Source organism: Marmota marmota, unplaced genomic scaffold (genome assembly GCF_001458135.2).
Source record: "Marmota marmota marmota unplaced genomic scaffold, marMar, whole genome shotgun sequence".
In the NCBI taxonomy this organism is placed as follows: domain Eukaryota; kingdom Metazoa; phylum Chordata; class Mammalia; order Rodentia; family Sciuridae; genus Marmota; species Marmota marmota.
In genome coordinates this window covers 5455142-5473488 of record NW_026000169.1, presented here as the reverse complement: position 1 = coordinate 5473488, position 18347 = coordinate 5455142, and the positions used below count along the sequence as shown (strand labels likewise).

General features: G+C 32.7%; 1 long non-coding RNA gene across 1 annotated transcript in view; it reads left to right on the top strand.

The window, feature by feature from the left end:
- The window catches only part of LOC125611782, a 20589-nt gene extending 11369 nt beyond the window's left edge, over nucleotides 1-9220 (top strand). The window contains exons 2-3 of the long non-coding RNA XR_007342027.1: nucleotides 1838-1910; nucleotides 8944-9220. This is a non-coding gene — a long non-coding RNA (uncharacterized LOC125611782). The remainder of the gene's footprint in view (nucleotides 1-1837; nucleotides 1911-8943) is intronic.
- Nucleotides 9221-18347: the final 9127 nt, after the last annotated feature.

The following is an 18347-nucleotide window of genomic DNA, read 5'->3' as shown; positions in this document are numbered from 1 at the left end:
ATTTTGGAATGAAAACAACCCTCACAAAGTCCACACTTCGTAATCCACAAACTAAATATGGTGTTCTCCCCCATAAAGGAGGCAGTCAGAAGAGTAGAAACAAGAAAATAAACTAACAGCAGCTGAAAAAAGAGAAAAGAAAGTCAATTATGAAAGAACAACAGTCAAGGATCATAAAGCATATGGGTAAATAGTCTTAGGTAATTCGTAGTTTATTTTTTATTTTATTTAGAACATATTTTATTTTATTTAGAACATATTTTATTTAGAACAAATATTCATATTTATAATAGAAGAATGATTCCATCATAAGGAAATGATTTTTTATAAAATACAGTAAAAGGGTTATGTTTCAATCATTTGAAAATATCATGAAAAACTTTTGTTTCCTGTAATGTTGGATAACTGAAATACTACATTAAATTTGGTAGCCTGTTCTGTATTTATTGCCTTACATGCCTCAAATTAATGAGCTACCCAACTATATTTAAAATTAAGAAACATTATTAAAATTTCATGTCAAAGTATCTCAGGAAAATGTGAAATCTTTTGTTATAGTTATCACTCAGTTATAGATTTCAGCAGTGAACATAAAAACACCATATATATATATATATATATATATATATATATATATATATATATATATATACATATATATTTTTTCCCAAAATTTAGGAAACACAGTAAATCACAGATTAGGTTCTAGGAATCCTAATTATTATATAAACAATGTCTCAGCATAATTTTGTCAAACTTCTGAAAACAAAGTTAAAGAGAAAAATACTCTAATTGGTCCATGGAAAATAATATACTGCACATTTTAATCAGCCATAAAGAGATAGACAGCCAATGTTCAAGAAAACATGATGAAATCTAGAGGACAGTGGAACAGTAAATCTACTATATAATTTAATTGTGGTAACAAAAGGTATATGCCAAATTAAAATTCTGAACTCAATAGGAAAGAAATCTTTTAAAGATAAAGGCAAAAATAAAAAAGTTTTTACATCACAAACACAGACTTTATCCCTGGAAAACATGATAAAACAAACTGTTGATTTAAAATATTACAAAATATGGTAAAAATAATGAAGGAAAATTCCATTGATAGGTTATGGACAGATAACTATAACTTATCAAAGTTCTCATCCTAAAAAAAAATCACATTTTGGAGACATTCATCAAGAATTAAGAATATTACATAATATAAGCATCTGTATGTGTGTGTATGTGTATAAAGGATTTTGTCTGTACCTCTGTGATTTTTTTCTATGTCTGAAAGATAATATTTATACATTAAATAAGCTTTATAATCACAATTTTACTTTTGGTATTTCTGAAGTTTAGAATGTCTCCTTCCTCTAATTATGGAATTCACATTGGCAAGCTCAAATATTGTTTTCTATTACATTTTATACAAGTCAAGAATAATCTTCCTTTTCTTTGTTAAACTGAATCAATTATGGCTACAAACTCTATCTTGATAACTACCAAAACTCTTTTGAACTATAGACTCATTTCCAATTAGCTTTTGCAGACTTAACAGTCAATGTTTGGAACACTGGACTTTCTACCTAAATGAACAATATATATCTTAAGCCTACACATTCCCAACAAAATATTATTTCTCACCAAACTTGCTACTATGATCTAAATGTCTCCCAAAATTTGTGTAGTAGAAGTTTAATTTCCAGCGCGACAGTGATGGGAAGTAGGGTTTTGGGGAGATGTTTAAATCATGAGGGCTCTATTCTCATAATTAGATTAATGGTATTGTAAAAGGGATTGACAGAGCCTTTTTTTCCCTTTGTTCTTCTGCCCTCCATCATATAAGGTCACAGTAAGAAGGCCTTGACCAGACACAAGATGACAGAACTTTGATCTTAGACATCCCATCCTCCAGAATGGTGAGAAATAAACTTCTGCTCTTCAAAAATTATTCATTCTCAGGCAATCTGTTATCAAGCACAAATGAACTAAGATACTTGTTTATAATTATCTGGGATCAGACTGAATTGATCCAATCACAAGAGTAAGAAACTTCAGTAATAGTGGGTCTATCACTTTTCTCATTCAGGTCCAGGATCTTGTCAACATTAGTATTAACTCATCTCTTAAAATACTTCACATTTGTTCCCATTGCAACTGCTTAGGTTACTTGCCTCATTTAGACTTTGTTTATAATATTGGTAAGTTTTTATGGAATTTTCTTTTGGTATCACTAATTCGATTTTAGGTTCCTAAAGGACAACAGCCATATCCTTTTCATATACCTCCTGCAGTTCACAATGAATATTTAATTTATCTTAGAAGTCAAAATGAGTAAATAAGTATTAAATGTAGAATAGTGTCTATGTTTATGGATCAAGTCTAAATTACAAAACTTTAATTTTGAAGTAAAGTTATTAAAATGCTCATACCTATGCCCAATAGATATTATTGTTCTGTCTTAAACTGTTGCTGCATCCTAAAACATCTTTTATCTCTAGAATTTAAAATTTATAAATATTGCATGCAAATTTGCAATGGGAAATTGAGTTAATTTTACAAGCTATATTTTCCTCAAACATGGCTCAAATGACATTATATCTTTAAATCTATTTTATAGACATAAATTCTTAGACTTTGTGGCTTATGCCATTTCTTTTTAACAAAATTCTATGAACAAATAACCTAACCAAGACACAAGGGCTATATTAAGTTGCTGACTCAGTTTTAAAAGAAATATTCCTGTTATTATTACTATGTTTAAATAAATAAGACCACTGACTTCAATACAGTTAAATATAAGTGAGATTCAAGATCAAATGAAAATATATATCTTTCCTGTTTTCCATTTTATAAATGAACCTGAATTCCCAAAAGAGAGGTAAGCATTCTAACTCCTTGCTTGCTCTTGTACCTCTAATTTTAAGAGAATATTGTCAGCATAAGTGCATAACATGTATTAGGTAATTCAATTAGCTTTAATTGAAGAAAGTGACAGCACACAGTCCACTCTATTGATGTGTATACACTGTAGGAAATCACAGAGGAGGCTTAATCTTCTGAAGTTTGTTTTTAAAACCTACTGTTTTTACAGCTTGGATAAGAGACTTGTCATTTTATTAATGATTAGTGACCACTTGTCACCACACATGAGAAAAAAACAAGTGTCATGTTAGTGGTAAACAGTCATGAGACAAAGCAAATGTAAATAGTTTTGGTTTTAAGAGATAATTAAAGCTCTTGAGATGGCAATTTCAAAAAGCAAGCATGACAAGGTGAATGTTATGTTGACAGAAAATATTCATATTGATAAAAATATATATAAAATCTGCCTGTCATTTTTTGAAGGTCACATGTACTTATGAACTGTCTGCAAATGTATGCTAAAATCATCTCCTCATCTTATTGCAAGAAACATATGGTTAATTCTCTTAATATAATATAAGCAATTTTCAACGTGAGTGCATTTTCTGTTGAATATTTTAGATTAAAAAAAACTTGTGGGTTTTTCTCTTTGGCTTCAACAAGACATCAAAAAAGTGTTAATACCTGGAATATGTAAAAGAGTTAGCTAAAATAATTTAAACACTTCTTCAAGCTTTTGCTGTCAAATTTACTCTTATTAAGTAATGAACTTCGAAATTTTAATAAGTGTTTGGAATGCTATACTTTAGGGAAACAAAAGAAAAGTAAGAACTGTTGTAATATCTAGCTGAATGAACTCTTATGGCAGGTTATAGTACCATTTAGGATGATTTAAAAGGCATGACCTTAGCTAACACTAAATAAAAACAACCTTTATTTGGATATCTGCTTTCATTTTGTTCTTCTTTCTAAGAATTTCCTTAGTGACAGATATTTCCTCTGTATCAACTTTCAGCACACATATAACTTCCTACCTATTGCTGCTCATATACTAATTTGAAATCAAGTTATCAACTTACATAGAATAATGCAAAATACTGGTATGATAAAATTGAGATTAACATTACTAGATAAAATGGTGACGATTTGGGTAATTTGCATGGTCATTGTTATAAACAGGAGATAAACAACAGATATAATCAGAAAGGTCATAGACTGGCATGTTAGGAAAAAAATCAACTTTCTTACTACACTTTCTTACTACACTCAATGATTTATTGTTTCTGCTGCTTGGTGCAAAAGACACATTCCACTGTATTAACTTGGTTTCCTAACTTTTCCCGTGCTGACAAGCAATGCCAGATCTGTTTTCTTCTGGGATGAAAGCAGATGTTGCAATTTTAAAAACCACAATTACATCTGGAGTATGTGTGTGTGTATCTGTCTGTCTGTCCCACTATCTCTGTTTGTGTGTCTAAGAGACAAAGAGAGATAAGGAATAGTTAGAAGACCAAATATATATAAAAATTAGAGAAACTGTTGATTTCTACGTTTATTGATCTGCCCCCTCCCCACCTAACATACACACACTGTCTCATATGTACACAGAGAAAGGAACAAATATTGAAGGCCAGAGGTCCTATTCCATTGCAATTGAAAATGACCTGCAGTACTTCTTAAACATACATATCCTCAGGGCTCACTCTACCCCCAAAATTAATCAATATGTGTAAGATCATGCCCAGTTATCTTTGATTATCTAGGGTTCTTTTATTTTAACTTTCTTTTTTTCCTCCTTTTTAGAAACGATGGTGTACGTGGTCTGAGTATAAACTACCATATGATTACTTTCTGGAAAGCAAAGAAGCCTTCACTTTATAAAAGGTTGACTATAAAGTTCCTTTAAAGGTCATATCATCAGGTGAATTTTAATTGATTCAATTGGGGAAAAAATCTTGATTTACAGAGAATTTAAAAAAAAACAGTATGGGGTAAAGAAAGACACAAATTACACCTTTTTGTATATAGTTCAGATAGTTTCATATTTTGACTCTATTCTTTTTTTTGTACGACAAATTGAACACAGAGGCACTTTGTCACTGAGATAAATCCCCAGCAATTATTTTTTTATTTTTTTCATTTTGAGGGTCTTGCTAAGGTGCTTAAGTCCTCACCAAGTTGTTGAGGCTGGTATCAAACTTGCAGTCCTCCTGTCTCAGCCTCCTAAGTTGCTGAGATAACTAGTGTGTGCCATCATGCCTAGCTTGACTCTGTTCTACTGAAATATAAATTTTAATTTGTCAGACCAATGTTGCTTCTGTGCTCAGAACTATACAATGGTTATACACTGAGCTAGGGTAAAAACTAGTCAAGTATATTGGCCCAATTATCTCTGACTTTGCTACCAAAACCCAGCATCTACACTCATTATACTCTACCACATTCACTCCTGGTCATAGAACTCACATTCCTGCTTTAGGGTCTGTGTCCTAATTTTTTCATTGCCTATTTTACCGCAAACATTTAATTAACTGGAACCTCTCTCTTTTAAATTCCTCAGTCTTTGTGATAACTTTTATAATGTCTTCAATAAGCAGTAGACAGATATCTTTTTAAATCACAAGGTCAGAAAACTTTGACAGTTGATCATGAATTATCTTCAATATGAGAAGAGCATGAAAAAGAATACTTCCAGGAGCAATAAAATTTCCTTTTTGGAGAACTCTAAAATTTACCAATGTTGGATTAAGGAAATGATAAGTGTTGAGAGCCACAGCCCAAGGGGCCCCAGCAAGATTCCAGCTGATTGGCTCACCGTGGCCCCAGCAAACTTCCAGCTGCCAGCTGATTGGCTCCTCTGCAGTGATGCTCATTGGGCTATTTCCCCGCCCTTTCAGACCATGGAGCTGCTCATTTGGGGACTATTTTGGCTCTGCCCATGCGACCCAGCCAATTGGCCCCAAGAGCAGGAGGAGTGGGGGTGTTGAGAGGCTTGTGGGAAGCCTGTGGTGGCAGTTGGGCTCTGAGGGAATTCCTGAAGAGCTTGTGTGGTGCATCGTGTGTTCTAAAAATAAAGTTCGTTTCTGCTTGATAAGTGGCTCCTGAATTGTGCCCAGCCAGACTGTGGCAGATAAGAACATGATTTTACCATGAACTGTCTTTCTATACTCATCAAAAACTGACTAAAATATAAATACAATGCAACTCAAAATTTGTTTATGAAATTAAATGGAGGAATGCAATCATGAAGTAAAAAATAATATGTAATTGTTACTTTATTGCCATATGTTTCACATTGGTTAAAGAGAAAAGCAGAAACAGCAGCATATGATGCCTCAGTCCTCCATTTATCTTTATCCCTTCTTAGCACAAATCCCTGCCATCTACAGAATGGGGAGGTAAGTATGGCTACAAGGAAATAACTCAGCAACTGACTATATTTGTGGTTTAAGTGAATACAATATGTAGAGTAACAATAAGGAGAATAATATACACATAGTCTGGCTATCATCCCACATGCAGAAGCATCAGAAGAGAGGAAGGTAAGATTTCATGTAAGCGGAGAGAGAATGATATAAAAATTTGGGAAACAGACTTAGACCTCTTGACATACTATCTCTTTAAAAACTGGCAACCACATCATTGCTTTCATGTACAGTTATTAGCAAAATGTAGTCTGCATTTTTCTAGGAATGAAAAACTTAGGGAATGGTATAATTCTCCTACTTTTACCTCAAATGCCATTAATAAACCCCAAGAAATGCTTCACACAACACATACAAATAATGCAAATCAGTAAAAATATATATTGTAGAAAATGAAGCTCAGGAACATAGTATGAAAAGAGAAGATGATTTACCTGTAAAGTTTTCAGATAGTCTCTAATCAAATGTTATATTAGCCTAAACAAGAATAATTACAGAAACATTGCAAAGAAAAACTACCATTAAAATTTAAAATTTGCATTACACTACATACAATACAAAAGAAATATACAAAATTCAGTGAATTCTTGTGTGTGAAGTCTATTTTAGCAAGAAATTAGCTCCTTTTTAAAATTTTCTAAGCCTACATAGGTGTTGCAAAGGCCAAAATTTAGCAAATTTATGTGGGAAGGAAAGAAATTTTGAAAGCACAAGAAGCAAGGCCAATAGAGGATAAATATTATAAGCAGAGCAATGTGGAAATTATTGTATTGCTCTTCATAGAAGTAAAAACCATTTACCACCCACTGTGTAATTTTTGATGTAGAATCATACTTTTCCTTGTTCTTTTAGATTCAAAAATAATTATCCCCTGTGTTTGTTATAGTAATAAAGATAATAATTTGCTCTTATAGAGTATTTTTCCTCCTAAGAGTTTAAGCACTTCAGAGCAAACTATTCCACTTGTCTTCATAAGAGCCCTGAAAAATAGGTATAGAGATAAATGGCCATAAAAGATGAATAAAGGAAAATGTTTTAACCTGGAGAGTTGAATTCTTATTCATCTTGGTTGTCTGAGCTAGAGAAATGGAGTTTGCATCATGAATATAGACTTGAAATTCTTCCAAGATTCCAAATATTTTTTTTCCTTGATATCTGAGGTAAATGGTAACCATTTTTATTGCCTGAAATTTCATCCTGACTTAAATTGAGATATATTACAGAATTTTCTGCCTAATGGTGTTTTACTGAATGAATAAAAATACCTTTTTTTTTCCAAAGGATTTGGCACAGCTAGTTGTGATACCCATTCTTAAAAAACACAGGTTCACTTAAGACATGCATTTTCCAATACAGTAAGTTTCATGTGTTAATTATAGTCAGGAATTAACAGGTGTTTTTAGGCTAATGATTTTTAGGAATACTATATTTGAAAAATTGCTAAAGAATCCATTATTATGTTAAAATATTTCATAGGCAATATCACACCACCCTTAGAAAAAGTAAATGGAAAAAAAGGGGTCAGTCCTTGTTTTTCTAAGAGAAAAATTTGAGGATTTATCCTCTTGACCCTCAAAAGTGTGAGTTTAAACACTCCTCTTTGATGCATAAATAATCTAACTAAATTTGGGGGATTTCAAACAGTTTGGTTATAAGTTAAAAACATTGGGGAATATGTTCAAATATGAGAAAAAATCCATGATATATTTGAATCTGCTAAATCCTCTTATTTTATCTTGTGAGATAGAATAAATCCTATTGTGTTCTTCCTATAAATAAAAAATAATTCAGTCATCTAGCTAATTTATACTTGAGAATGTTGAAAATGGTCATTAAGAATGTGTCCTTTATCACCAATAAATTCAGATTTTATCTACTTATTTCACTACTTGAGCTGGTGTATTATTTAGGCTGTAACATTTTATATCATCATCATCATAATCCATTATTTTATGAAAATCAGGATTAAGTATTTATTCCATATATATGTTTAGTTATTCTGGCTTCATAAAACAAATGTAAAAGTTAAGTTTATAAACACATTGGCAAAATGCAATGTACATTTTGTAAAATGCAATACACTGTTTTGAATATTTGACACTGTTATAGCTCCCTTACAAAATGGCATTCATTATAACCACACTGCCAACACTATCAATTCTATTTGATGGTTAAAACTAATCCAGGGCATCTCATGATGATATGAAAATGGGTATGACCATATTCAAAACTGCCTAAAGGAAACAAAAGCAATTGGAAAGTATACCAACTAAAAGGGTTGTGTTCATGTGTTTGTGTGTGTGTGTATGTGTGTGTACAGTTGACTGACCCTTTATTGACTACCTTTACATTTTAATATCTTATTTGCCCTTTGTTTCATTCCTTATGTTCTATTATATTGTTTTGTATTTTGTACTGTATTTTAGTTACAGGCATTATATTTCTAATTACATGTGGTAACATCTGGAAAACAAGTAGATGCGTAGGATGACTGATAGATAAATAAATAGATCAAAAGATGGATGAATTGATAGATATTCATAACAGAGTAGGGAATGGTGAGCAGGAGATAGAATAGATTTTTGGGAAGAGGAAAACAGCATAAAATTGAATCTCAGGAAAACATTGAAAAATGTAGTATTATCCTTATTTTATAAATTAGGAAACTGAAACTTACAAGGATCAAGCACCAACATCACAGAACTAAGATACAGCAGAGTAAGGACTGCATGCAGATCTGGGAAGCAAATGAAGAATGATGAACAGATTCATGCTTGGATTGTGGCTCACACTGAATATGAAGAGAAATGACTAAGCATGCTAGCATTAGAGATCAACTGCATATTATCCACATACTTGTAAGACACATAAAAAATAAAGCAACAGAAAAGGGGGAATTCTAAATAAATTTAACAAACGATATGTATCTTTCAAAACTTTTCAACAGCATATTTTTGTGATCCAGTTTTTTAGAGTTGTATTTTCTGTTTCATTTGGGTGTAAAATTGCTTATTTGCCATCCAATCAAATTAACTGGAAAGAAATCATGCTTCTTCAGCAGTTCTTGCTTTCAGCACTTGGAAATTCCATTTTAGACTTTTATAATCCCTTTCTTCACCACTGAGTCTAATTAACTGATATGTCCTTATTGTTAATTTAAACAAACTATGATCACATGGATCATGTGGTGCCTTGAGGCTGTGAGCCCCTCGATTGTCATATGAGCTCTTTCCTTTTCATTCTATGCAGTGGATACTAAGACTTTAAGTGGGGAGCTTCAGGTTAGTATAGGAGGCAAAATCCTAGAACTCTGAACAAGACCAGTCATTTAATAAGGTACGATAATTATTCCTTTTCTTCCCCATATAGTAAGAAATTTATCCAACTAAGAGCATCACCATATATAGATTTTACAAATACTGAAAACTGATGAAAATTGGCTTCAAGTTAGAAAAAATACAAAGAAAATGATTTGCCTGTTGGTACCATAGCTTTCACACACTTAAACATTTGTTTCTAAGTTGAACTATCCTAAAATTACAAATATAATGCTTCTATTTCCAAACCTTAAAAATTTTGTCAGTTGTTTAGTTTTAGATACTAAAATTATTAATTAGATTCAATTCTAAATAATGAGATAACTTGGATTTTATATTCTATGGACATAAATAATCTCAATTATAATAGGAAAATACTAAATTTAGTTATCTAGTATGTATTCACTCTTTCCAAGTGAAAAACACATACCCAAATTACCATTATTCACAAAATTATTTATCCACACAGATCAAATTCAGCCACTGTCTGGAGTGGTGAATCCTATGATCTAACCATTATGATAAATAGGTATTAATTAATCATAAATGATTTCTGCACTATTAAACAAACAGCATGACAATAGAAAAACTTCTCTCTTAAACAAACAAAAAGACTTCAGTTTCACACCAAAAAGAAAATTGCAGTCTTGACTTAAAAAAACTGATGCCAAAGATTCAATTCTATGATGGTTTGCTTTTAAATTATGTGAAAGAAACAGAAATATATAATTTCTGTTATATATATTATATATAACCACTGAATTCATTCCAACTAAGTCAAAGTTCTCATTTAACTCTAGGCTTCATGAAGTTTGGTCTGTGTTTATCACAAAGATTTCTGGTAAGTGAGATGCCCAGTAATTGGTAAATGTGGTCTTCTTTGTAGAAAGCCTTACTATCCTTGACCAACTATATAAAGAGTTTATGTGCTCATCACATTGTGCCACGGATGAAAATCAACATTTCAAAGAGCCAGAGTCATTGTCCTCTAAAGTTGCACTGTTCAGACCATCATTCAAGCAAGAGAAATGAAGCAGATTAAGGGGTTCAGCAATTTTCAACATCAGAGTCAATTCCAAAGATGGTGTCTGCTCTAACAAAGATCTGGATAGCGTTTTAGCCAGTGCATTGATTATACTCAAAAGAGCCACAATGCTGCCCTGGGCTGTGGCTATAAGATAAGGATTCCGGGTAATAAGAACAGTTCTAGGACAGCCACAAATGAGATTACAGGACGCAGGCCCAAGTTGTGCCAAATCTCAGGCTGAAGTTTTTGTCTTCAGCTGTCACAGATGGGATGGCTTAAAACATGCACACCACATCATCTTTTAAAAAAAGAAAATTGTGAGGAAAAATAAAAAGGGTTTTCAAGGACACAATGTTTTAAAATGACAGGGAATTTGGACTTAGAGAAAAAGACCAGAGCACTAAACCTATTACAAAACTGGCACATTACAGTTCAGAATTTTGGCAGGACATATTTATAACAGATTTTGTGCAGAGGATTGAATCCAAAAACTACTCCTCCCCTAATTATGAACTGAATTTGCCCCTCTTTGAAAAAAAAAAAAGAAGAAATAAAAATAACTTCATTTTTGGATTATATGGAAATTTGAAAGGAATCAGCTCAGCAGGATAGATTACCAACTGGAAATTTTGGAAGGAATGTAAGGTCTGGGATTTCAGGCTCCAAGCTGATGACTCTGATTTGCTGCAGAGGTCGATTCTGTCTCCAAAGGGGAGCCAGCCATCCTGTACAAGAGTCTCCCTTGTTGCCAGAATATTTGTCCTGCCTGCTGTGGCAGCTGCTCATTTAAACTTCTAAACTTAAAATTTACTGGGAGGAAAGCAAGAAAGATTTGAGAGGGGTCAGGAAATGGGAAAGATGCAGGAAGGGTACTGTGAGGAGGAAATATAGGCATGGGGTTTTCTTTCATTTATTTTTCTGTTAAGATTAAAAAAGTCAAAGGGGAGTAGGGAAAAATGGAGGGGCAACACTGTGACTACCTTTCACCTGAAGACACTAAATCATTGCTATGGCTCTGTGTTTCACACTGTGACTTTTGTTACCATAATTCTACCTTTACATCATCACAGTGCAAGTCAAATGATCATCCTTTTCCAAACCACTTTACCCAGGTGAATTCCAGGTGATACAGAGGCCACAGAATATATTTTTGAATAAAAAAGATAAATTATTTTATTTCCCTAAATGATGAAAAAATGAATCTTGAAAATCTTCTGACCCTTCTCAACGGTCAATGAATAATAGAAATAAGCTGAAAATTAACAGAATTCTGAGATAAGTACAGCTACCTATTTAAAATGGGACTGCGACCACAAGGTAAATCTTTATTGGACCTTACATCATATACTACCACTTTAGGTCAGTCTGAAGCTGAGTTCAAAGCAAAACGAAGACCTGGAAGGAAAAAAAAAAAGCAAAAAACAAAAACAAAAATACTCCAAAATACTCCATGGTGTGTGCTTACTGAAGTCCTCCGAATCTAACTCTACTGTTTTAGTTTTTAGCAGTAACATGCAATTGTAATGAAAATAATTCTATCATGAGAAATTTAAGCAGTGCTGTGCTGAGGCGGAGTATTAGCAAATGGGAGTGGAGTCTGACTCAGATTTGTTGTAATCTTTACAGCAAGGATACACCAGGGTTCTAAAAGGTTAATGAACCACTTGTGGTAGACCTTTCCTTCACATTTTAACTCTGTTTTATTCCTGATAGAACCATTAACTTCTACACTAACCTTTCTACTTGTTACTATTACACACATTTTACCCACTAAAGCTTTCTATTGATTTTTGCCAGTGAGGTTTTATAAAATGTAGCTTTAAATACATGGTTTCTGCAATTGTGTTAGCATCAGCCAGGATATGTGAAGAAAAAGATTAATCCTCCAGTTTTAATTATTCTTTATATTGTCATTCAAGTATTCTATTGTCATTATTATTTTTCATGAGAAACCTTCTCCTGCTTTTAAAATTGTATGGCAAATTCATTTTTTCAAAAATTTCTTAGTTTTATATAATGCCTGACCCAAATATGCTAGGAGGTATATAACTTTATTTTTCTACTGTTCAGTATAAGCTTCCTAACAAATTTAATTATTGATTTTGTTTATTTATGTGTTTTGGAATGAGAGATTAATAATAGTAAAGACAATATATATAAATAGACATATAAAAAATTCTGCCACAAGAATTCTCATTTAGAATTCTATATAATTTACTAAAATAAATGCATAAAATTTTTAAATAAAAATACAGAAGGCTAAATTGGGTTCTGTAAAAACTATGTCAAACATACAAATTTAGTGTTTTTTAAGGTTACACAGAAGAGTACTTCTGCCTTTTTAGTATGAGTTGCCTATATTGTTTGGGGGATTTTTCATTGATTTCATTATTTTTCCAATTTTAAATATCATCTTTGAAAAATAATATGCTTTCCTAAAAATACTTCCAATTTCTTATTTGTTTAATTAGAAAATAATAATTTCTAATTTAAAGAACTAGCAACATGAAAGTTCCAGGTGAGAAGAAAAGGTAAATATTAATCCATATGTTTTATTACTTCTGTATCAAACAACAAACTTTTTTCAAGCTATTTATTAATTCAAAGTAAGAAAAAGAAAATATTTGATATAATCAATTATCCCATGGCCACAATGCAGGACAGAGAACTACTTGGTAAATAGGTAGTAGCATAGCAGCTACAAAAAATAAAATTAAATTAAAGTTTTATTTAACAGTTGGGAATAATTCTCATTATTTTAGGAAGTTAAAAAGAACTGGGTAAGAAAATCAAACTCTCAAATAAATAGAATTGTATTGGAATGAAAGATTTAGGTTATTGGGAATAATCTGCTTTTTAAAAGTTTTTTAGTTTTAATTTCTGCTACTGAAAATCATTTCAAAATATTAAAAGAATACTTTAATGACTGAGAAATAGCATCAGTAGCACCATTTAGCATACTCCTTTTAAGAGGATTAAGGATACTTTAGTTTCTCTAATAATTCCATGTGACTGTTTAGAAAATTTTAAATGAATATTTAGGAGATAAAACAAAATACAGCATATATATTTCTTTTACTAAATATATTAGCATTCTTGTTTGTCTTTTCTCCTTCTCCTTAATTTCTATTAACTGTGATAAAATTGTGTTATATTGAACATATATGTTCAATATAATACATAAGTATGCATAAAAATTTAAAAATACAAAAGTAGGCAATAATATTATAAATAAGTACAAGTAAATTATGTATCAAGCTTCTTGGTTATAGTATAAAGCTCATTACTGACAGTCTCCATATTAACCCATCATCTGCAATATTTTCTTAAACTCTCCTTGTACCCTGATATGTATACTTTTTTATTATAGCAAAGACTTTCATGTGAACTTTCTCAAAGGACCTCAGATATAATACATTTCTCAAATATATCCCCAACTTGTCTTTTTCATGCTTGATAAGAACATGATTAAACATTCTGTCTGTAAGGCCTTAAATTCCAGATATTTTAAAGTCCTTTTTCTACTTAATTATTGACCAAGTGCTATGACCCTAATTCCAATGCATTTCCCTTTCCTTCCCCATACTGTATTTCCTTCAAGTCCTTAGTAATCTCAGCTCTCCTGATCTGCTGCTGACAGCACTCACCTTTCCACACTGGGCTCTGAGCATGTCACACCTTTCAAAACTCTGTAAAAAGCCCAAACATGCCCCCTGCCATTTCTCTTTAAACACTGCAAACCTAGCCAAACTAAACTGCTACTGAACATTATTTACAAATACCTTTCTGCTTAAATGTTGTCATGACTTCAATAACCCTGAGGCTTCCTTTACTTTTACAACACGGAAGGGCCAGAACACTCTCCAACTGCACTGCCATCACAAAGGCCTGGAGCCTCTCAGAGTGCTCAGTGGGTTTTCAGGGATGAGTCCTCTAGCCACTGGGCCTTAGGACATGCTCCTTCCTCTCACTCCAAATCCCCACTCCCTACCACAGCCATGTTAGTTATTGTCAACTCCTTTTCATTATCAGTTTCTCGTTTGTTGGCTTCCCCAAAGGGTTTATCCAAGCATCTGTTATTCTTACTGTATCATATACTATTTCTTCATAACATTTACTCTAAATGTAATTCTTTATTTACTTGGTAACATAGTTAATGACTTTTTTCCCATTGTATAATATAAGCTCAAAAGATAGCCAGGGTCCTGGGGAGGTGGCACAAGCTTGTAATCCCAGCAACTCTGGAGGCTGAGGCAGGAGGATTTTGAGGTCAAAGCCAGCCTCAGCAGATTAGTGATGCACTTAACAATTCAGTGGGACTCTGTCTTTAAGTAAAATATAAAAACTGGATGGGAATGTGACTAAATTTTTAAGCGCCCCAGGGTTTAAACCACTGTACCAAAAAAAAAGAAAAAAAAAAGACAGAGCTATGCATGGGTGTTTATCATTAAATCTAATATAAATAAAATATTAATTATATAAAGTTTTTAGATTAATTTAAGGCCAGTGCCATCTAATACAATGGTTGGTAATTACTGTTGTATAATTTATAATGATAATGTGCCAAATAAGTCACACTATTTTGTTAACATTGAATTTAAGTCAAATCTTCAGTGCTTAATGCTTTTGTTTCCCCCCTGTACCTCTATTTGAGACTCTATGTTCATATTTGTGGCTCAATAAAATATTTATCCTCAGGTAGTTATTCCAATATCTGGGGCTTTAGATTAAACCCTGTACTCCTAAAAATCTAAGAAGGATAAGGAGGAGGTTAAGTAGAAGGAATAGGAAAAACATGAGGAAAGTAAGACTATGCTACCAAGTAAATTAAAAAAATAAGGAGAAAAATGTATATCAGAATTTTATGTCTATAAATAGACAGCTAGTATGAAAGGGGAAAGGGGGAGAAAAGGGAAGAGGGAGACATATGGGAAACAGGGACAGGGAGGGAGGGAGATCAGAAGGAGAGAGGGAGAGACTATATATAGCCTAGTAAGATAATAATTTAGAAATCTGTGCACATCACAATAAATAACCCATTTGAAATGAGTAAAAACACCCAATAAGAAAATAAGCATTATAGGACTTAGTTTATGTTTATTTACACATATAATTAGAATCTTGTTAGATCATTGAATATTTCCTACCTAAATTATGAATCTAAAGGTGAGAAATATCCTAAATACTTCTAAAATTTCATAATCCTTACTCAAAACTTCAGTAATTTATTCTTAGATCCCGAATATTAGGACAGTTGCTTGATGATAGAAACTATGTTAAATCAATCATAAAAATTAATGGAAATGACTAAAAAGGCATTGTTCATTTTGGGCAGCAAATGTATTTTCACACTACTATTAATTTGTGTTAAATAATAATGTGGGCACATGCACATGGGCTATTGTTTGAATATGGTGTTTATGTTCCCCAAGGTTTACATGTTGAAGTTTAATGCCCACTGCGAGGATTTAGGAGAGTGGAAATTTAATCTAACTATGTGTTTAAACCTGGGCCTTGGGGTAGTAATTAGGATTGGATAGTAATTAAAGTGGAAACCCTAATATTCAACAACAGTGGCTTATAAGAGAGTGAGAAAGATCAGACAGGTACACATGCATGTGTGCACTCCTGTCTCTTGCCATGTGACATTCTGCAACCCCTAGACTCTGTCAGCAAGATGACCATCGCCATAAAGAAAAACCGATATATATGAAGTATTATTCAGACATAAAGAAAATTGAAATCCTATCATTTGCAGCAAAATCTAGATCTTGTATTTTGATAAATGTGCATCAAAACAAACCTGTTTTCCTTATAAAGTAGCCTCTTTCAGGTTTTTTGCTATAGTAATGAAAACTTGACTAACAGAGTATTTAATTTCTTACTTTGGAAGAAATGATTATTAAAAGCCCAGAAATGCTCATCTATCTTTCCATTAGCCATGCTATGTAGAAAACCTAAATTTTTGAATCAGGAAATGAAATATCTAGTTATGTTGAATTAACAGAAGATGAAATCTATATTTGGTTTTTGGAAGTTTTTTTTTTTTTACTATTTTTTTTACTAATCCTTTTAGTTTTAAGACACTAACACCACACAGGTATTAACATTAAGCTCTTTAAAGAAAGATCGTATCATAATGGGACATTGAATTTTAAATTATCAGTAATTATTTCACTTCTAGGTTATTGAATAATATAATATATATATGGACATTGCTAATTATTAGAGGTTGTTTCTTTGAGAGTGTGAACCAGCAGGAAAATGTTAAATCTTTGAAATTTACAAGGATAACTTTGATAACCACACTTATGTCAGTTCACCAATCAGAAACTCTGAATCACCTGAGATGATGAAAAATGTTTAAGAAACAAAGAAAGAAAGAATCCAATTAATTGATAAGCTATACTTAGTAGACTCCAGAAAGTAGGTGGGTGACAGCAAGCAGAAGATCTACCAAGAGAAGCATTAATATGACAGGGACTAAATGTTTGTGCCCTCTAAAACTCATACATTGAAGTCCTAATTCCTAACGTGATGGTGTTATTAGTTGGGCCATTGGAAGGTAATTACCTTTAGATAAGTCCATAAGGGTGGAGTCCTCATGATGGGACTAGCACCCTTATAAGACAAAGAAACTCAGAGTATCCTCTGCTTGTCATGTAAGGATATGGAGAGGTGACCATCTGCATGCCAGCAAAGAGACCTTATCACAAACTGAATCTGCCCAAACCTGGCTCATGAACTTTCCAGCTTCCAAGACTATGAGAAATAAATGAGTATTATTTAAGCCACTCAGCCCATAGCATTTTATTATAGCAGCCCAAGCAAACTGAGAAAATATCAAAGCAGATTTCTGTGTGTCTTTGTTTAATTTTTTAAAAGTACATAAATTATCTGGAATATCCTTTGCATTTGATTCATCCTCCTGGTATGTGAGAAAATGTGTAACAGCCCTAGAAAAAGATCATAAGAAAATTAGTGTCTTTTGGAGAAAGCCAAGATTTAGGCAAGACAAGGAGGTAGAGGAAAATTTCAAAGGAAATTTTGAATCCTATGACATCTTTTAATGCATAATGCTAATATGGACCTGTGTTGGCAGAAGAAGAGAGAAGGAAAAAAAGTAAAGGCAAAGACAGATGTACAAGCTGTGAGTGGCTTTTTGTGTAGTCAGTTTCATTTGTAGGTTTGAGTTTACCGAACATATCTCAAGTGCTATCTGAAAAGTGGCTCAACTGCAAAGATGTTTGGATACCATTGCCCAACTCCCTTTATTCATTTGTATATTTGTTGCACTGGGTATCAAAGCTAGGAGATCCCATATACTAGGTGAGTGCTGTCCCACTGACTACTTCCCCATTCCTAGGATCACTAGGAATGTGGATTAAAAAAAATCCACCAACATCATTGGGTGCCAAGGGTGTGGCTGTGAGGGTCAGAATAGAGCTATCAGACATGGGTTTCTGGATCTTAATTTCCTGAGGGAAGAGATGGGCATTTCTCTTAAAAACAGTGTTTAATCTTTGTGCACTGGATCTATGCTTGTTTAGGGGCCCATGTTGTTATTGCTCTCTTCCTCACACTGTCAGACACCTGACGTCATATAGTAGTCCCACATGCTTTCTAATTCTATTTGGGCAGGCAATTGTGCTGTCACTTCCATAGCTGCTAAGCTTTCATATCCTCTTTTCAGTAATATATGTATCAGTCCCTTTACCTTGA